Source organism: Equus przewalskii, chromosome 2 (genome assembly GCF_037783145.1).
Source record: "Equus przewalskii isolate Varuska chromosome 2, EquPr2, whole genome shotgun sequence".
Classification (NCBI taxonomy): domain Eukaryota; kingdom Metazoa; phylum Chordata; class Mammalia; order Perissodactyla; family Equidae; genus Equus; species Equus przewalskii.
Window position 1 is genome coordinate 2,456,122 of NC_091832.1, and position 17,698 is coordinate 2,473,819.

Consider the following 17,698-nt stretch of genomic DNA (forward strand, 5'->3'; position numbering starts at 1 on the left):
AATCCACTGACTCAGGAAATCCTTGTTTCCCAGGCATAAACTAATACACATTGAATTGAATTATGTGCAAAATGCCTCACCTGTTCCCTCACTACTGTTCCTTTTGCAGTCATCTTTCTTTTGCAATAGTGAGAGCTATGATTTCCTTCTGGCTTATAGATTCGTAATGTAGCAAGGAACTTAGGACTGGGCAGTAGGCTCCACCACGTACCGGTAGGAGATTCCATCTTTTGTCTACAGTTTTCTCATCTTTAAATTGGGATATTAATACTTCTCTCATAAAGTTGTTTTAAATATTAAGTTAAACAAAATAATGCCAGAAAAAGTTCCTTATCACATAATAAATACTTAATAAATGGTGTCTTTATGCCTGCTATACTTAGAATAACAACATTAGAAGGAGCTTTAAATAGTACATCCTCCAACACAAGTGGGGAAAGTAGAGCCCAGAAGGCTAATGACATTTCCTAAAGATCATATAATAGTTGTGTTCCACTCATCCATCCCTCCAGTCATTCCCCCTGCATCCATCCATCCATCCATCCATCCTGTCACTCACACCCCCTCATCTAACCATCCACGCATCCAGGCAATATTTATTGAGCTGTACTCTCTTGACAGCGCTATTCTCATTGCAGTGGTTCTAAAGATGAACAAGTCAGGAAAATTGCCTGCCCTTAAGGGATTAGATAGACAATGAGCAAACACATTATTGATAGGTTTTAGATGAAATAACTACTGTCAAATAAATAGGGGTTGAAATGATAGAGAGTAACTGGTAAGAGGGACATGGGGAGGCTGCTGTAGGTTGGGTGACCTGGGAAGGCCACGTCAGTTAGAGAAGGGGCATTGGAGGGGAGACCTGTCAGATAAGAAGGAACCAAGAGAAGGAACAGCAACTACGGAGGCCCTGAAGCAGAAGACGACAAAGAAGGCCGGGGTGGTGGGCATTGCACAGATCAGATGGGATATTTAGAGTTATATAGGGAAAAAATTTGCTTAAATTATGGAATTTCTCGTCATAAAGGTAAAGCAGGTTTCTTTAACAGAGGATCTTTCAAAATTTTAAATATACTAATATTCATTATGATTTTTCAAGGGATCAGGCACTGTTACATTATGAAGTATGTTCAGAATTATTTAACCGTGGATTCATGCCTTCCTTCCTTCCTTCTCTCCATCTGTCCTTCCCTTACTTATTTTTAAAGAGCATCCTTAAGGAATAGAGAGTTCTGTGGGAAACCCTGGTTGGTTGAGTATGAACCATCGTTGTATCCTCTGAGCCTCGTGTCGTCCCTCACGTGAGACCCCACGTTAGGTGGTCTCCCAGAACCTGTGGGCCAGCGGCAGTGTCAGCCCACAGAGCCTGGGATGTTAACTTTTTTTATGTTCTCTGAATAGTAAAGCAAGACAGTTTGGTACAGTTTCTCTTTGGTGGGAAACGCTTCCTTTTCAGCTCATTGTCCTTTTTCACTACGGGCATCTGTCGAGTGAGGGCTGTGTTCTCACAGCCCTCGTGGGGTTCCAAGGAGTCAGTGAGTAAGTTATATGGGGAACAAACTCATGCCTCCCCTACCAAAGGCTCACAGTCCTATTTTCTTTGAAGACTGGCTTTTAATTTATATTTTCTGAGTAATAATGATAATATTAAGAGCCATCGAGCGTCTGCTGATATCAGGCCTGGCGCTGGGTGAATTACAGATTGAGCCGCTGATGCTCACGTGTCGAGAGGTGGGTGCCATCCATTCCGTTTTTGGTGAAGGAAGCCGTGGGGACGCAGCCATTGGGCAGGCACACAGGGCGTCAGGCCACCGTGCTTTCAGGAGCTCACAAAATGTGTTTTCATTTCTTTTAAAATCAGAAGAGGGAAATGAGCATTTAGGGTTGAAGATTATGTTTGCCTTGACGCCAACACATTGTAGAATATAATTCTTACCTTTTTTTATGTCGGAAGGGACCCACGGAGGAAGAAGTGCTTGAGGCCTCTGAAAGTCAGTGTGGGGACCTCGAGAGGGCTCAGGCCAGGGGCAGCTTGCTCAAAGCCACGCAGGGGAGGCAGGGGAGAGAGACAGTCCCAACCTGTGTTGCATCCCTGCTGTACCTTGAGACCTTGTTCTCAACTGGCCTTACTCCATTCTCTCCGCCTTTTAGCCTAAGCATGCTTTCCACAGAAGCAGGGGGTGCCTGAAAGCTGGGGGACTGAGTCCTTAACTTTGGCGCCCCATCTGCCATGGGAATGAGGCAGAAGATCACAGCACCTCGTTTTCAGAGAGCCTCATCCCAGGATTCCTGAGCAAAGGCACAGGCCTAGCCGGGTCCTGATGAGAGTGGGTGCCAGCGAGAGTCCGGCTCTGTGGGCCCTGCCTGTTAAAGCAGATGATTCAGTCTGGCAGGAGCGCCCCTGTTCAGTTGGACCGAGTGCGGAACTGGCTCCTGGAGCCCTAGGAGAAGGAGCGAGCAGAGAGACAGGTGGAAAGCAGCGGTGCTGGGGTTTGCACGCAGCACTCTGCCCTTCAGCCGCTTCTGCAGAGTAGCACCTTTGGGAGGTGTGGCCTTCATGGCCCTGAGCAAGAGCCCATTGGAACAGGGGCCGTTTACATTCAAGGCGCAAGGCACTTCCCTCCATTCTCCTGTGGAAAATGGAGTTTTGATAAAACCTGGGATGATTATGGGTATCACAACAACTAAATTTGATGCTGGGTGCATTCGTCCCTGCCCTGGTGATCTTCCCTGCGGCCTTCAGCTGGTGACGCCATGCTCTCTGGCTGAGTCTATTAAGAAGAGGTTTCTGAATCATTACAGAAGGCAATTGCTTAGATAAAATTACAATATGTTCCTTCTTTGAGCCTCACTTTCCTCATTGGTAAAATGGGACTTTTAGATTATTTCTGTCCCAGCTGTGGATTCTATTTTTTGAGTGACTACTAAGAGAAAGACCCAAAGTTAAGGGCTGGGGATTTGTTCTGAGGATCAAATGAGGTCATGGACGGAAAAGTGCCACGTAATCTTATTCACCTGTATTTTAATGGAGACTAACAGCTCTCAGCTGCTGAGGAACTACTGTATACCAGGGGATTTACATACTTCTTTTTCCATGATAATAATATTGTAAAACAAATATTTGTATTCACATTTCAGAGATAAGGAATTTAGGCTCAGAGAGGTTAAGAAGTAGTAAAGTTTAGAGGGAGGAATTAAGCTTACGACCAACTTCACCTCATGGTCTGTTATTTTCATCATCATCATCATCATCATCATGCTTTTTGTTGCCATTGTTTCATAGTCAATTGAGAAGAAAGATGTGGACATATAGCCAACACACTAACACAGTCAATATCGAGTTAAATAGGCTTGAGCTGAGGTGTCCACTGGTGACCTCTGCCTGGATATAGATTCTGTTGGAAATAAAAGATGTGGGGCAGGGGTCGGCCCCATGGCCGAGTGGTTAAGTTCCCACCCTCGGCTTCGGTGGCCCAGGGTTTCGCTGGTTCGGATCCTGGGCACGGACACGGCACCGCTCGTTAGGCCATGCTGAGGCAGCATCCCATATAGCACAACCAGAAGGACCCACAACTAAAACATACAACTATGTGCTGGGGGCGCTTCAGGGAGAAAGGAAAAAACAGATTGGCAACAGATGTTAGCTCAGGTGCCAAGCTTAAAAAAAAAAAAATGTGTGGGACATTCCAGGGAGAAAAGCACCCAGAAAACGTTAACTTCTCCTGATGAGTTAAACTGAATCTTGATTTACTGGGCGCGAGGTCCAGCGCCATAAACATGTGCTGTTCGGTGCGGCTTTTCCTCTGCTTCCGATTAGCTGGAGGCAGGCAGCCTTCCTTTTTGAAAGGAATAACCCTTCATCCTAAGACATCTACAGAGAGTTTGGTGTCTCTCTCTCTTTTTTGTGTGTGTTTAATTCAGTTTACCTTTCTAAGTCTGGAGAATTTGATGACCTAGATGGTTGCTTCAGTTTCCCAACAGGATCAGCCTTCTGGAACCCAGACTTACCAAGAATGGTGAGACAAGTTTAATCTTTCCACCCTCGGTTGGGAAGCATCCCCACGTGGGACTGCCCAGCTCTCTTGATGGGAGAGAGCGCTTTGTTCCACTGTCCCTGTAACACACTGTGTTACACATCATGAGGTCACGTTGCCCTTCCTACGCTGCATGTCACTTCCAACCATCATCTTCCTGGTACCATCACACAAGCAGCTCACTGCTGTGGCTTTTGGAGTCACAGAGACCTGTGTTCAAATCCTGGTTCTGGCACTACCTGTATTTTCCTGAGCAAGCAGTTAACTCTCTCTGTCTAAGTTTCTTCTCTGTGACGTGGAGATGAAGATATTAAACCCATGTGGCTGTTCTGCTGAGGAAGAGAGATGACATGTGAGAGTCTAGCATTTTGAAATCATCCTAAGGGATGATAAAGGAGCAGGATTAGTGGGATAGAGCGATGAGAATATTGTTGTTCTTATTTTACAAAAGGAAAATGGAGGAAATGGAGCTTGACAAAGGTTTTCCTGACCCAGGGTCACGTGACTAGTGAGTGGTGAAGCCAGCCCTGAAAAACTCAGTGCCCCCACCACCACCGCCGCCTCATGGTTCTTAGAAAGTGCTCATTGCTGCCTCAGGGCTTTGGGGTTCCATCTCCTTGAAATGCTCTTCCGCTAGGTGTCCGTCTGCGTGGCGTGCACCTTTACCTTCTGAAAAGTTTTGCTCCAATGTCATCTCAGTGAGGCCTTCCCTGACTACTTATTTTAAAAACGTGTCCCTTTCCAGCACTTTCTATTCCTCTCGGCATCCTATTTTTCTTCATAGCGCTTCCCAGCACCTGGCACACTGATGCTTGACTCACTCATTTATTATTGTCTGCCTCCCTCCGCCAGAACCTAAGTGCCTCCCAGCACTGAGCCAGGCATGGCACACAGCCTGCATGAGTACAGACATGTGTTTGCAGAGGAGGTGGCCGTGCTTGCATGCCCCTTGCCCTGGTGGTGCGCACAGCAGAGCGCTTTGCTGCTTCTCCCTGTGTGATTGCACCTTGCCAAACTCCTTCTCTGGCAATCACTGAAACTCTCTAATTATGATCCCGGCTGTGTACTTTGTCCTTCCTTCTTTCTGGGTGGCTCTGAGCTCCCACAAGGGCCAAGACAGCTGTCTCTTCAGGAGCTTGCTTTGCAACATGATCACATGGGTAATGCAACATTTAATTTAATTTTTTTTTAATCTCTGAGTAGCGCTCTTTATTGGAAATGAATTTGCTCAGGTTGTTGGGATTTGTTTGCTTGTAGCGTGCTAAGGTGTTTCCCCTGGTAGGAGATGGCTGTTTGAGCTCTTTCTCACCTGTGTCTGAAATTATAGGAACAGGCTTTCTAGACTGTCGTTCTGTGAAGCTGAGTTTTAGTAAATTATTTTCAGAGGGCTCCTTCTACAGTGTGGGAAAGACTCTAATTGTCCTTTAATTCTCTTAGAGGTCTCTTTTATGCTTATTGAAATGTTTCAAAAGTAACTTGTTTTTGGAGCAGGAATCTATAAAAGTGAATGACGTTGGAAATTGCCTAATAATGTGAAATCAGGTGGCAGTGCTTTCTGTGACTGACATTCTGAATGGTGTACACATCAGACCATTGTTGTGTCAGGAAATGGCCTACGAGTCAGGCGGCCTGGCCGACTGTCCTGTGTGATTTACTAATTGGGTGACTTTGGGCAAACCATTCAAGCTCTCTAAGACACATTTCTTCATTTGCAAAAAGAATACTCTAGGTCATTCGTCTAGATGATGTCTAAGATCCTTTCTAGCTTTAAAACCTAGGCTGGAAGGCTCTGATCTTAACTTGGATACAGCCATTACTATACTGAGCTCTGAGTTGTCACTTTCCTCCTCAAAGCTCCAGTTTCTCAGGCTTTAAAATGAGGATCAAGATTTCTATTTTGTGTTTTTCCAAAGGTATTAAGAGACTTTTTTTTGGACACACAGATGTGAAAGTACTTTTTTGGCTGTAGAATTCTATTGTTATCAGAAACAACTTCTTATTTTATTGTGATTTCATGGCAAACAATGTACCAACAAAATGGTGGGATACAAGTTAGGAGATGAAAAGTCATTGCACATCATGTTGACAGTTTTTAAATTGTGCTTTTAACATATATTGGTTTTACATTTCACTTTTGAATTCTTTGAATCCTCACCTTACATTTTAAGTTCTTGACCTGAGCTTGAGGAAGGGAGTCATAGCTTTCAGGAAATTTTCAAAGGAGTATTTGCTATCCCCATTTTTTAAACTCCATAATTTTCCCTGTGAGTTTCTCCCTGGAATTCCTGAGGGAAGCAATCTTTTCAGGCTTCTTCTGATCATATATCCATTCTTCCTTGGATGGATATGATTTGGCAATACCTGGAGAATCTCAAATATCGAGTAAATGACTATTTGCAGGACTAGCTGTCTGCTTTCTGGAAACCACCTGTTTATGGGGACCTAACCAAGACTCAAACCCAATTAAAAATCTGGAGTAATTCCTTTGCCAGTTTGGCTCTTGATCTTTTTCTTCCTAAAGAATACTCCTAGTTTAGACTGTGAATTTCAATTACCAAAGGCTGAAGTTCCCTGCAGAGAGGGAAAAGGCATCATAACTGGAGTCAGTGTCTCCACAGGCCTTGGCCCAGGCGGCTGTGCAAAGGTGCAGAGATTCAGCAGGTGGGGAAGGAGGAGTGGTCTAGATTCAGCAGGTGAGGGAGGAGGTGTGGTCTTATCAGCTGGAGCTGAGAGGGGAGGGTTGTGGCCAGATAATATACAAGCCACAGATCCCCCCGGACATCACTGTTATCTTACCGTCACCTACGCCCCCATCCCTATGGTATTAATTTTAACCCTAGAGCTGATAATCTATAAGGAAGCATAAGATAGACCCAGGAGTCAGGGATTTGCAAGGTACAAAAAAATATCTTGGCATCCAGAAGACGTGGATTCCAGTCCTATTTTCAACACTTTGTAACTGGGAAACCTCTGGCCCATCTCTTCTCCTTGTCCAGCCATGGTCAAATAGGGACAGCAAAAACTGCCTCTCTGAGTTATCACAAAGATGAAGTGAGTGTACGAAAAGGAAAGTCCTTGGCAGCTGTGCCAGTAGTCAGAAAGGAAATGCCACAGATGAGGGGAGACCTGAGGCACCCTCCTAAGAAGAGGCGAAGAGCCTTTCCTTTCACTGTTGCTGTGGTCTGACGAGGCTTGCTGTCTTCCCATTAAATGGGAGGTGGGGTGAGTGGGGAGTGGAGCAAACCAGTTGTTTGGGCCTCAGGCCTCAACCTCCATGTGGATCTCACACCAGCTCACCTTTGCTACCTGCCAGAGAAGGAGAAGGAAGTAACGATGAAATGCCAGAAAGGCACTTGAGGGCTTTTAGAAATACTCACCAGGAAATATCACACACATATAATGTCAAATATACAGAGCTGCCATGGGTGTATTATTAATCATTTTATTGTTTTTTATTAGTAATAAAGACTTTAACCAAAGAGTCCATTTGAAAAAATGTTGGATATGCTTAAGGAAATGAGCATTTTTCTTTTAAAACTTTGTCTAAGAGAAGGCTACCCAGAATCCTCATACTTGGCAGGCAGAAATTAATCTAAATGTTTTCCAAATGTACCAAGTGCTTGCCTGAATAGACAAGGAGCCTGGGGCTATTTCCCGTGGGAGTGGTGAGTTATGAATCCCAATATGAGATGTGTGTAATGAAAAAAAAATGGGTCTGTTCAAAGAGGGAAAAGACGTTTTTGAATATTTGGCAAAACAGGTTATTTTTAAACTGAGGAACAATGGGATTGTAGAGATTTCAGAGATTTTGTGATTTTAGTTATTCAGCTATATGTGGGACTCCCTTGCATCTCATTAGCACAGGGGCAAAAGGAAATGCAGGAGAAATAGCAGACTATCCAATAGCAGAATGTCCATGCCCTTGGGTGGCCTTCTGTTCATCAAGAGGCAAGATAGATAAATAAATGGCAATTTATGCAAGGCAGCGTGGTTTTATGGAAACCTTGGGATATCTGGAGTCAGGTGCACTTGGGTTCTAGATCTGGAACCACTCTAGAAATGGGACCTGGGGATTGATATTCCATCAGTTCTGTGCCTCAGTTTCTACTACTACAAAATGGAGATAATAATGCTTGCCTTCCCAGATTGTCAATTTTAAGGAGACAGGCATGGGTGATGCTTAGCACAGAACACAGCGCGTTATAGCTTCTCACAAATGTAACTCTACTTTTCTTTCTTCCCTCCTCCCTTCTGTTTTATGCTCTGTCACAAGGAGACATGTAGTCATGAAGTTCCTTAGAAATTTTGAAGAATATGGGCTGTGACAATATTTTTCATGGAGGACGGCCTTCACTTGACCTTGAGCTGGCTGTCTTCTGCTTGGCCTTCCAAGTGCTCTCTCTGGCCTTCTCCACTTCCCCCTCCCTCCAGACTGCATCCTGTGTGGACTGCATCCATGGGCTTCCTGGACCCTTGGCCTCTTCCTGGTTTGAGCCAATGCAAAATTCCAGCAGGAGGCTGAAGGGCAGGAAGGAGGAGAGTGAAGTCTCTGTGTTTTGATCCACTTTCTGGCTTTCTTCTGGTAGGTTGCCTTGGGCTTGCTGTATCTTAGGTGGAAAGGCACTGCTTGGTTATGTTTTTTTTGGTGAGGAAGATTGGCCCCAAACTAGCATCTGTTGTCAATATGCCTCTTTTTCCTTGAGGAAGATTTGCACTGAACTAAAATCTGTGCCAAGCTTCCTCTATTTTCTGTGTGGGACGCTGCCAAAGTGTGGCTTGATGAACAAGGTGTAGATCCACACCTGGAATCAGGACCCACGAACTCCAGGCCGCCAAAGTAGAGTTTGTGAACTTAACCACTATGCCACCAGGCTGGCCCCTCACTGCTCTTTTTAAGGCAACTTTCTCTACAGGGTTCCCTCCCAGTTCTGGTTGCCCCTCCCTTCTCTCACCCCTGCAGGTCCATGAGAGGTAACGGTTCTGCTGTTCTAACCCTGGGATACTTCCCGGGCCTGTGGGGTTTCCCTTCAACACAGCCCACCCTTGTGCAAATAATCCCTTTATTAACTCTTCTGGAACAATCTTGTTTTGAGTTTGTCATCTGTTTTGACAGATGTTTTGTCATCTGTTTTGAGGTCCCTTTGATCAAAGGGTGGGCTGAGTTTGAGGAGGTTGGCACTGGATGACGGGCTGTGTTCTAGGGTCTGTGGCCAACTTAGTCTGGCTGTAGCATGTATTTCGTGTGAGGATGAGGAGGAAGTGAGGCGTGAGTTTGGGGAGGCATGCCAGACTGGAGCCTGAAGGTCAGCTTAAGTTAACATATCAGATTTTGTATCATAGCAGAAATAGTTTCTGGTAATTGTGTCCTGATTCATTTTGACAGGTATGTATTGAAAAACTAACAGGTATATGGTATAGGAAATAAATATCAGGAATTTCTCCCTTTTCTTTCCAAAGAATTGTATGCAAATGAAATAGAAGGTAGGGAAGGCAAACAGTATGTAATAAGTACGTCCTGTAGTACCAGGCAGTTTTCAAATCTTATCTTATTTATGATACTCAGCACCCATTAGGGGTAGGGTAACAATTTCCAAACTTTACAGAGGCACAAATTAGGGCTCCAAGACTTCAAGGGACTTGACAAAGGTCACACATCTGGGACCCAGAGGAGCCATGGTTTGAAAGCCCACGGCAAGTCAACGAGACTGTGATGTTGGTGTTTTTTGTCTTTATCAGCTACAAGATGTGAATAGTGATGTATTTAAGGGTTTGGATAAGAGGTATAGCCATCCCGGAGTGTGAGCCTCAGGCTATTTGGTACAAGCTCCCCAGTAAGGAGGGGTGTGGCAGGGTGTGGCAGGGTGAGGCCGTGCACAGCAGCCAGGCTGGGAGTCTCAGTACAGCCGTGCGGCCTGGCCTCCTGGAGCTGGGGCAGGGTTTCACAGCAGGAAGGCTCCCTGGATCTCTCGGGACGAGGGTATCTTGCTCCCATTGCACAGGAGTTTGTGTGCTCCCTGCCATCAGGTACCCTCAGCTTCTATTTCTGCTGAAAATGACCTCTCTCTCCTAATTATGTGTTTTTTCTCTACCTGGTGGCTTCTGCTAGTCTTCCCTTCTGCCAGCTCGTAACTTCAGCTCAGTCATCCCCTTGCTGCCTCACAGCTTCTCCCTGTGCATCCTTTCAGTTGTGGTCCCATTTACCAGTGGACAGAATCTGTGTGAATGCATTCAAGTCCTTGAGAGTGAGCATATGCATATCTTCTCATATATCCGGTTTGTCTCCAGCTCTTCCTGCCAGGCCATGATGTGGCTGCTGGTCATCAAGTGAATTGTTCTGGGGAATAGAATCGACTCCTGGTTTAGTCAACTAGAACTCAGATTAGGGCGTGGACATCTGTGAGGGCCATTATTCTGTCTATCACAGTGCAGCCCAAATGCAGAGTACACTCACGGTCTCTCCGAGCTCAGCAGTTCAAAACGTCCAATCTCATCTAAACTTCATCAGTTCGGAAGCCCAAGTTCTCATTATCTAAGTCATTGAATCATGTTCCGATGATTAGGGCATGGCCATCTTTGAGGGGCGGTTTTCCTGCATTTTACGTTATGTCATTTAATTCATTGACCCTGACTGGGCTGTATTCTCAGAGCATCGCGGTTTGCAGTGAGCACGTTCAGGCCTAGGGGAGTTCAGTGTGGGGCGAGGCCGTGGGGTCATGCTGGCCCTGAAGGTGCATGTGAATTCTGTTAACCATTGTGCCTGTGTTTCCAAAACTTTGTTGCATATTCAAATCCCTGGGGCGCTTTTAAGGCTCGCAGTACCCGGGTTGCACCTCAGAGCAGTTGAAGTGAGAATCCAGGCTGGGAGACCAGCATCAATCGTTTTCCCAGCTCCTCAGGTGATTCCAACGTGCAGCAAAGTTGGGAACCTCTGCACTGACTCTGCTGCCTTTACTCACCACCCGAGGCTGCTGTGCGAGGGGACGGGTGCGCGTGGGGCTGGCGTCCGAGGGGACGGGTGCATGTGGGGCTGGCGTGCGAGGGGAAGGGTGCCCATGGTCAGGGAAGCCTTCCCCGCGGAGGGGAGCTTGAGCTGAGATTCGAGGCAGTTGCTGGGTGTAACAGTGAGGAGGGTGGCGTTTATGGAGAGGAAACAGCTTTCCATGTTGGTGATTTGCTATTTGCCAAGTGTGACTGAATTTTTGTGTTTCTGTGAGAAGGTTCAAATAAATACATTCACAAATCAGGAATCAAACAGAAAGAGCTCCTTTGTGAGAGCATCCATCCGCATTTATGGCTTCAGGGAAAGACAGCCCCACGGTTCTCACTGTTGTGTGTGCTTTTTGTGCGGGAGAGAATTGTGGAAATTGGGTTGCTTCCCGTCAAGTGCGGATCCCTTTGTGGAGAAAATGTGAGCCGTCCGTGTATCCCATTTGACAGTAATTGAGATCAGACCGGCAAATCATTAGCTAAGCAAAGGAAGATGACGGGCCTTTCTTTCCAAAAGGAAGGTGGTATAAATTAGGTGTTCGAGAAGAAAGAGAGGAATTAACACAGGATGTCTGCTGCGGTCGGCTCTCCCTGCAGGAGAAAGTGGTGGCTCGCGGCAGCGACCGACTGCGGTCAGCGGAATGGGCTGTTGCAGGAGGAGCCGACTGACGTCCACTGTGATGGGACAGTCACTGGGATGTGGACGGCTGGCTTAGCCCCTGCCCAGGGCCACCCTCGAAGCCAGGCAGCCTGGGGACACCTGTGGCACACTCGCTCAGCTCGTCCCTTAGAGCTGTTGTCCTGTGTTGTTCTCTTTCCCAGTGTCAGTTTTGGAGATAGTGACTGCAGCTTGTCAGAGGGACAGTGAAGAATGATGGTATGTATTTCGGGTAAATCAGCAGGTGAAGCTGCCAAATGCGGCATTTGTTTATTTAAAATCCCCTTCACTAGGAGGGCCTCATTAAATGTCTTTTCTTCCTGCAAGACCCCAGGGGACAGCAGTAGTTCCATGTGACGCAAACCCACTGTGCAGGAGCAGGCATGATAGCAGAGAGCTCAGTCGTGAAGAGCAAATGCACAGTGTGGCTGCCTCCTCATCTCACCAGGGGGCCTAAAATGAGGGAAGGCATCGTGGCTGAGAAGCCCTGGAGGGAGATGTCCGTTGAGGAGTAGAGTTGGGGAACAGGCACGAGGGCCACCTGAGGCCAGGCCTGCCCTTGGAAGGGTGTAGCAGCCACCGAGCGCTGATTCCTCTCTCTGTCCCTCCAGCACGTAGCACAGGGCCTGCCGTGCGCGGAGGAGGTGCTTGGGACATGATGTTGAATTGATTTGATTGACAGGACCTGCGGTTTGATGGCCATGTGCTGAAGGAGGTGGGGATGTTTGCTTTTGCACTGTTTTTCTGAAGACTCGTTTATCTAGGACATCTTTGGAGAGGAAGATTGGCGAGCATGAGCTTTTAAACTTAGTGGCTCCATTGCTCGCAGTTTGCCTCCCTGTCCCCAGTGTCATTGGCCTCTAGTCCCAGGTGATGGGCTGGCACCATCTTGAAAGAACTGGAACTCTGTCATGGCTCCCCTGTTAAACCACTGTGGTGGCACCCTGTCACCTGCCAGTAGCCACTCCCGGTCCATGACTGATTTTGGAAGTCTGCACCCTGCACCAGTGTATGAATTTTTATATATAAATTGACATACATGTGCTACTGTTAATCTACATTAACAGTTAAAGTAATGAACTATTTCCTATTTTTTTTAGAGAAAATAATTGGAAGTAGGTATTGCGGAATTAGATTTCTTGCCTCCGGTGGGTTTTCTTGAGCACTCCTGGGCTGCATGCTCCCTGGTTTGAAGACTCTGAGCCTACAGGATCCTCATTTTGCAGATGAAGAAACGGAGGCTCAGAGCGGTTAAGCAGTGTAAGCGCCTAAAGTTCCCCAGGCAGCTGGTGGTAGAGTCAGGCGGGATTCCGACCCCAGCCCCTCGGACAGCTCGTGCTTTAGGTTCTGCCACCCACTCATACGTTTGGTAAAATTAGAATTGAGAATTTTAGAAGGTTGGGTGGAAGTGGGGCCCCAAGTATTAAAAGCACGAATGGAATTATTTTAGGTTTATAGTTTATTTTTTCTGATACTCTGAGTTTATGTAATGAATTTTCATGGTGCAATAAATACTTAATGAAACTATGATCCATTAGTTAAATGAAATGTCCCTAAGTATGCCATGTTGCTGTCACATAAATCCCTTTAGTATTGCTGAAACCTAGTTCTAACTTTTGTTAGTTTTGAGTTTGATTAAAGAAACAGGTTCTGTTCTTCCTATCATTGCCTTGCTGAAGGCTGATACCTGAGTAATAACAGTGCCTGCCTTCTGGAACATAGCATTTTATTTTTCCAAACGTACTTGCACGTAACTTTTATTCTGATTCATTTAATCCCATGAGTTATATTCAGCATTATCCCATTTTACAGATGAATAAACTGATAAACCATTTAAATAGTTTTTTTAATTCTAGATTTTACCCTAGAAAAGCCAGACCACCAGATAGCTGTATAGCAAGATCCCACTTATTTGCTTTTCACTTTAGTTAAAAAAAGAAAGCATGGTTTGTTCATAGAAAATTTAAAATGACTTGGGTCACCTTGTTTTGACCCTGTTTACAATTATTACTACTAAATTAGGCTTTGGTATTATGTTCTCAGCATAAGTTAGGGGATATTGAAAATTCCCTGTTGAATTTCTTGTAGAGACAGTACTGATGGTAATGTCCATGATACCACATGGTATTGATTTGATGAAAGTCTATACATCCTTTTCATTCTCCATTTTTGGTTCGAAGGAAAAAAAATGCTTTATTTGAGCATAGACTTTGTGAAACCTGTAACTGATCGTATTTCCTTCTTTGCTTTGGCCTCTAGGAATCTCATAGCAGATTGACAACCCATCTTCTGCAGCTGTACAGATTTGTTTGGTGCCCTGTTCTTGCTTTTGCCTTCACCTTCACTTCCAGTCCTTTCTTCCCTTCGCTCTAGTTTTCCTCATTTATTAATTTAATCTTATTATAGAGAATGGCTTTCTGTAAAGCTTTTTGTAAGCTGCCTGAAATGCTTTCTTTTTGTTTTTTTGCGTAATGTCAAGTAAACATAACCAACAAGCAACATAATGAAGATGAGATCTCAGGCCAAGAAATGTCATCTGCTTATGTTATTTTTCTCCCCTTTCTTGATATGCACAATTGTGGCAAAACAGCGTAATAGGGTCTACAATGAGATTGTTAATCTGTCAACTTCGTGGCCTTCAGAGCTTTAAGGCCAGGAATATATTCGATTGGTGTATTGTTTTTCTTGAAGATTTGGTCAAAGCAGTGCTGGCTCCACATTTGCCGTGAGGATGCTGTACGTTGTCCGCAGAGAGAGAGGTCACGCCGTTGAATATCCATGTGCTGAAGTTCCTGCGGCACTCGCACTCTGACACCCCCAGCAGCTTCGAATAAATGCTGCATGTGGGTTCCAGCAGAACTTCCCTCTTCCCCTATTTTCTTGTCTCTGAAAAGAACAAATGTGCAGAATGAGCGACTTTTAGGTATTTTCCAAAGAGGCTCGATCAGATCGGGTATGCCTTGACATATTTTATAAAAAGAAAAAGGACGGACAGATTAAAGCCATAATCCCAGAGGAGAGGGAGATGCTCCAGCAAGGGCTGACTTTGGCCGAGTAATTAGAGGAGCTTGCGGTGATCCACGGCTCAGGTCGATGAAGGGTGTCCGTGGGCAAAGTCCTGGCGTGGAGGCAGAGCCTGCGGAGGAAGTCCAGGGCTCAGGCAGAAAGAGACCTGCTCGGAAGGATTTTGGTCTAGAGGCTTCCGCCAAGTCAGGCAGTCCAGGCAGATAGGGGGTGAAGTTGGAATCTGTGATAAGAACTGACAGCCATAAACTAATTGTAAACTCAGCCAGCCTTGGGAACTAGGAACCATGCCGTCTTGAGAGCTGGAAAGGGTTTGAATTTAAAAGTGAGGCCAGAATTGGCTTTGTTGCATACCTCTGTGTGCGTGTCTGAGTGAGCTTTTTTTTTTTTTTAATTTGGACATAATCTCAAAATTATAAGAAAAGAATAAGAATATACAAAAAAGGACTTATGCCCTGTATTTGGATTCACTTATTGCTAACATTTCATCCCATTTGCTTTGTCATTTGTGTATTCTCTCGCTTTTTGTGTATGCATACACACACATGTGCATGCATGTACTTATGAGCATGTGTATGAATTTTTTCTGAATCATTTGAAAGTAAGGTGCACATATCTTAGCCTTTTATTCTTATTTGGTGTGTATTCCCTAAGAATAGCTACATACCACAGAAAAGTTATCAAATTAAATATATTTAACATTCATATAATATTTTTACCTAATTTGCCATACATGTTCAAATTTGTCTATTGGCCCAATAGTTTCCTTTGTAGCCTTTCTTTTCTCTCCAGTACAGGATCCTGTACAGATATTGCATTTAGTTGTTAAATCTGTTTAGTTTCTTTTAATCTAAAAATATTTCCACAGCCTATTTTTGTCCTTTAGTACTAGATTTTTGAAGAATACAGTCCTTTCCCCCATTTTTTTTTTTTTTTTTTGAGGAAGATTAGCCCTGAACTACCATCTGACACCAATCCTCCTCTTTTTGCTGAGGAAGACTGGCCTTGAGCTAACATCTGTGCCCATCTTCCTCTACTTTGTACATGGGATGCCTACCACAGTATGGCTTGATAAGCAGTGCCATGTCCACAGCCGGCATCCGAACTGGCCAACCCCGGGCCGCCAAAGTGGAACATGCGAACTTAACCGCTGCGCCATCGGGCTGGCACTCTTTCCCCCATTTTAAAATGCATACTCTGATTAGATTCCCGGCTGGACCGTTATGTGGAGGTGATGTGCCCCTCTCCGAGTATCACATGATGGTCATCTGCCCCTCTTTCTTAATGTTAATTTTGATAACCTAAGTGAGATATTGTTCAGTTTCTGCATTGTATAATCATAAATTTTTCCCTTGCAACTACAAATAATGTGAGAAGATACTTTAAGACTTGCAAATGTCTTGCTTCTCATCAAAAATTTTCCTAGATTTAGCATTTTGTGATGGTTCTTGCCTGAGCTTTCCTCTGATGGCTGTGGTATGGCGTTTCTGCTCCGGCACGCCCTCTCGATCTCCCAGACAGAACCTCTCCCGCTCTGAGCAGGGCAGCCTTCTCTTCTCCCCCGCTGGCTCATCTGTCATCAGTATGGATTCATGCATTTCCATTTTTTTAGTGGTTTATTATTTATGACTATCCTTAAATTACATTGGTGTTTAACTTGTTCCCAATTAGGCCAGTGAGGGCTCCTCCACGATGGCTTCTGTGTCCGTGGACATGTCCCCATAGTTTGTTTGTTTTGAGCACTTTCTTACTCTCTGGACTAACAAGATACTCCTGGCTCACCTTGCACCTGCCCTGCCCCAGCATTCCCCCATTTCTCCAGGAACTCCTGGTTCCTGTTACTAGGGAATGGTCGTAGAAACCCGAATCTAGGTATTGGGTAGCACGTTGTTACTGGGCTTCAGTGGACAGAGCGGGGAAATATATGCATATAGACACATGTACACATACATATATGTATATGTGTGTACACATACATTTATATACAGATGCATATATATTTTAATTTTTCTTTTTTGAGGAAGATTATCCCTGAGCTAACATCTGCCGCCAATCCTCCTCTTTTTGCTGAGGAAGACTGGCCCTGAGCTAACATCTGTGCCCATCTTCCTCTACTTTATATGTGGGATGCCTACGACAGCATGGCTTGCTGAGCGGTGCCATGTCCACACCCGGGGTCCAAACTGGTGAACCCCAGGCTGCAAAAGCAGAAGGGGCGAACTTAACCGCTGTGCCACCGGGCCAGCCCCACATGTATATTTTATAAATGAGGAATTTACCCTGAAATCTCCTATTTCCAATCTGTCCCCACAGCGTTCTTTCCTGCCATCTCCCTTGCTGTATTTTAATGTCTCTTCTTCCCTAGCGAGAACCTTGCCTCCCAAGAACATGCACGCTCTCACTCCTTTGCTCAGACCTATAGCACGTCTAAAATAGTTGCATGATGGCTTTCCCCATAACACTATAAGAAACAAGCCTACTGAAAAGGGTTTGGGGTTTTTTTCCAGCTCCCCCTGTCCCAACCCTGCCAGAGACTTGAGCGTAAAGAGTTCAATTCTGTGTTCCTAAGTTACTTATATGACTTTTCTCTCCCACCCCTTCAGCGGTTGTGTTTATGATGTTCATTTGAAATAAAATTGGAGTGATTCGTTTCAGTCCACTTCCAGTTTTATACTCGTCCCCACTTCCTGTCCCCGTTAATTTACTTTTTTCAGCTATGTAGGACATTCATATCTTCCAAATGTGGAAATTATGCAAAAAGCTATACAGTACTCTGAGCAGTGTCCCCCGCTGCCATATCCTTCCACCCAGCTGCCCAGTCGCTGTTCCACCACCCAGGATCACCCCGTGTCGATCAGCACCTTCACTCTGGTCTGGTTGGTTTGTCCTGTGTTTCTATTTGCAAAGATAAGTAGCTTTATGTTTCCCCCTTTCCTAAGTGCCCAAATCTCATTTATGTTCCCAATCGTACATGCTTGGAGGTGGCCTTCCCACT

The 17,698-nt window shown here is 45.2% G+C and overlaps 1 protein-coding gene across 29 annotated transcripts in view; it reads left to right on the plus strand.

Moving 5' to 3' along the window:
- DAB1 (DAB adaptor protein 1) overlaps positions 1-17,698 on the plus strand; it is a 1,091,055-nt gene that overhangs the window by 801,287 nt on the left and 272,070 nt on the right. For 4 of the 29 annotated variants that reach the window (XM_070609448.1, XM_070609451.1, XM_070609457.1 and 1 more), the window contains exon 1: positions 4,909-5,194. The exons of the other annotated variants lie outside the window; for them this stretch is intronic. The gene's annotated coding sequence lies outside the window, so the exon portion shown is untranslated. Of the gene's footprint in view, positions 1-4,908; positions 5,195-17,698 lie in introns of those variants that run through there. 29 annotated transcript variants of the gene reach the window in all.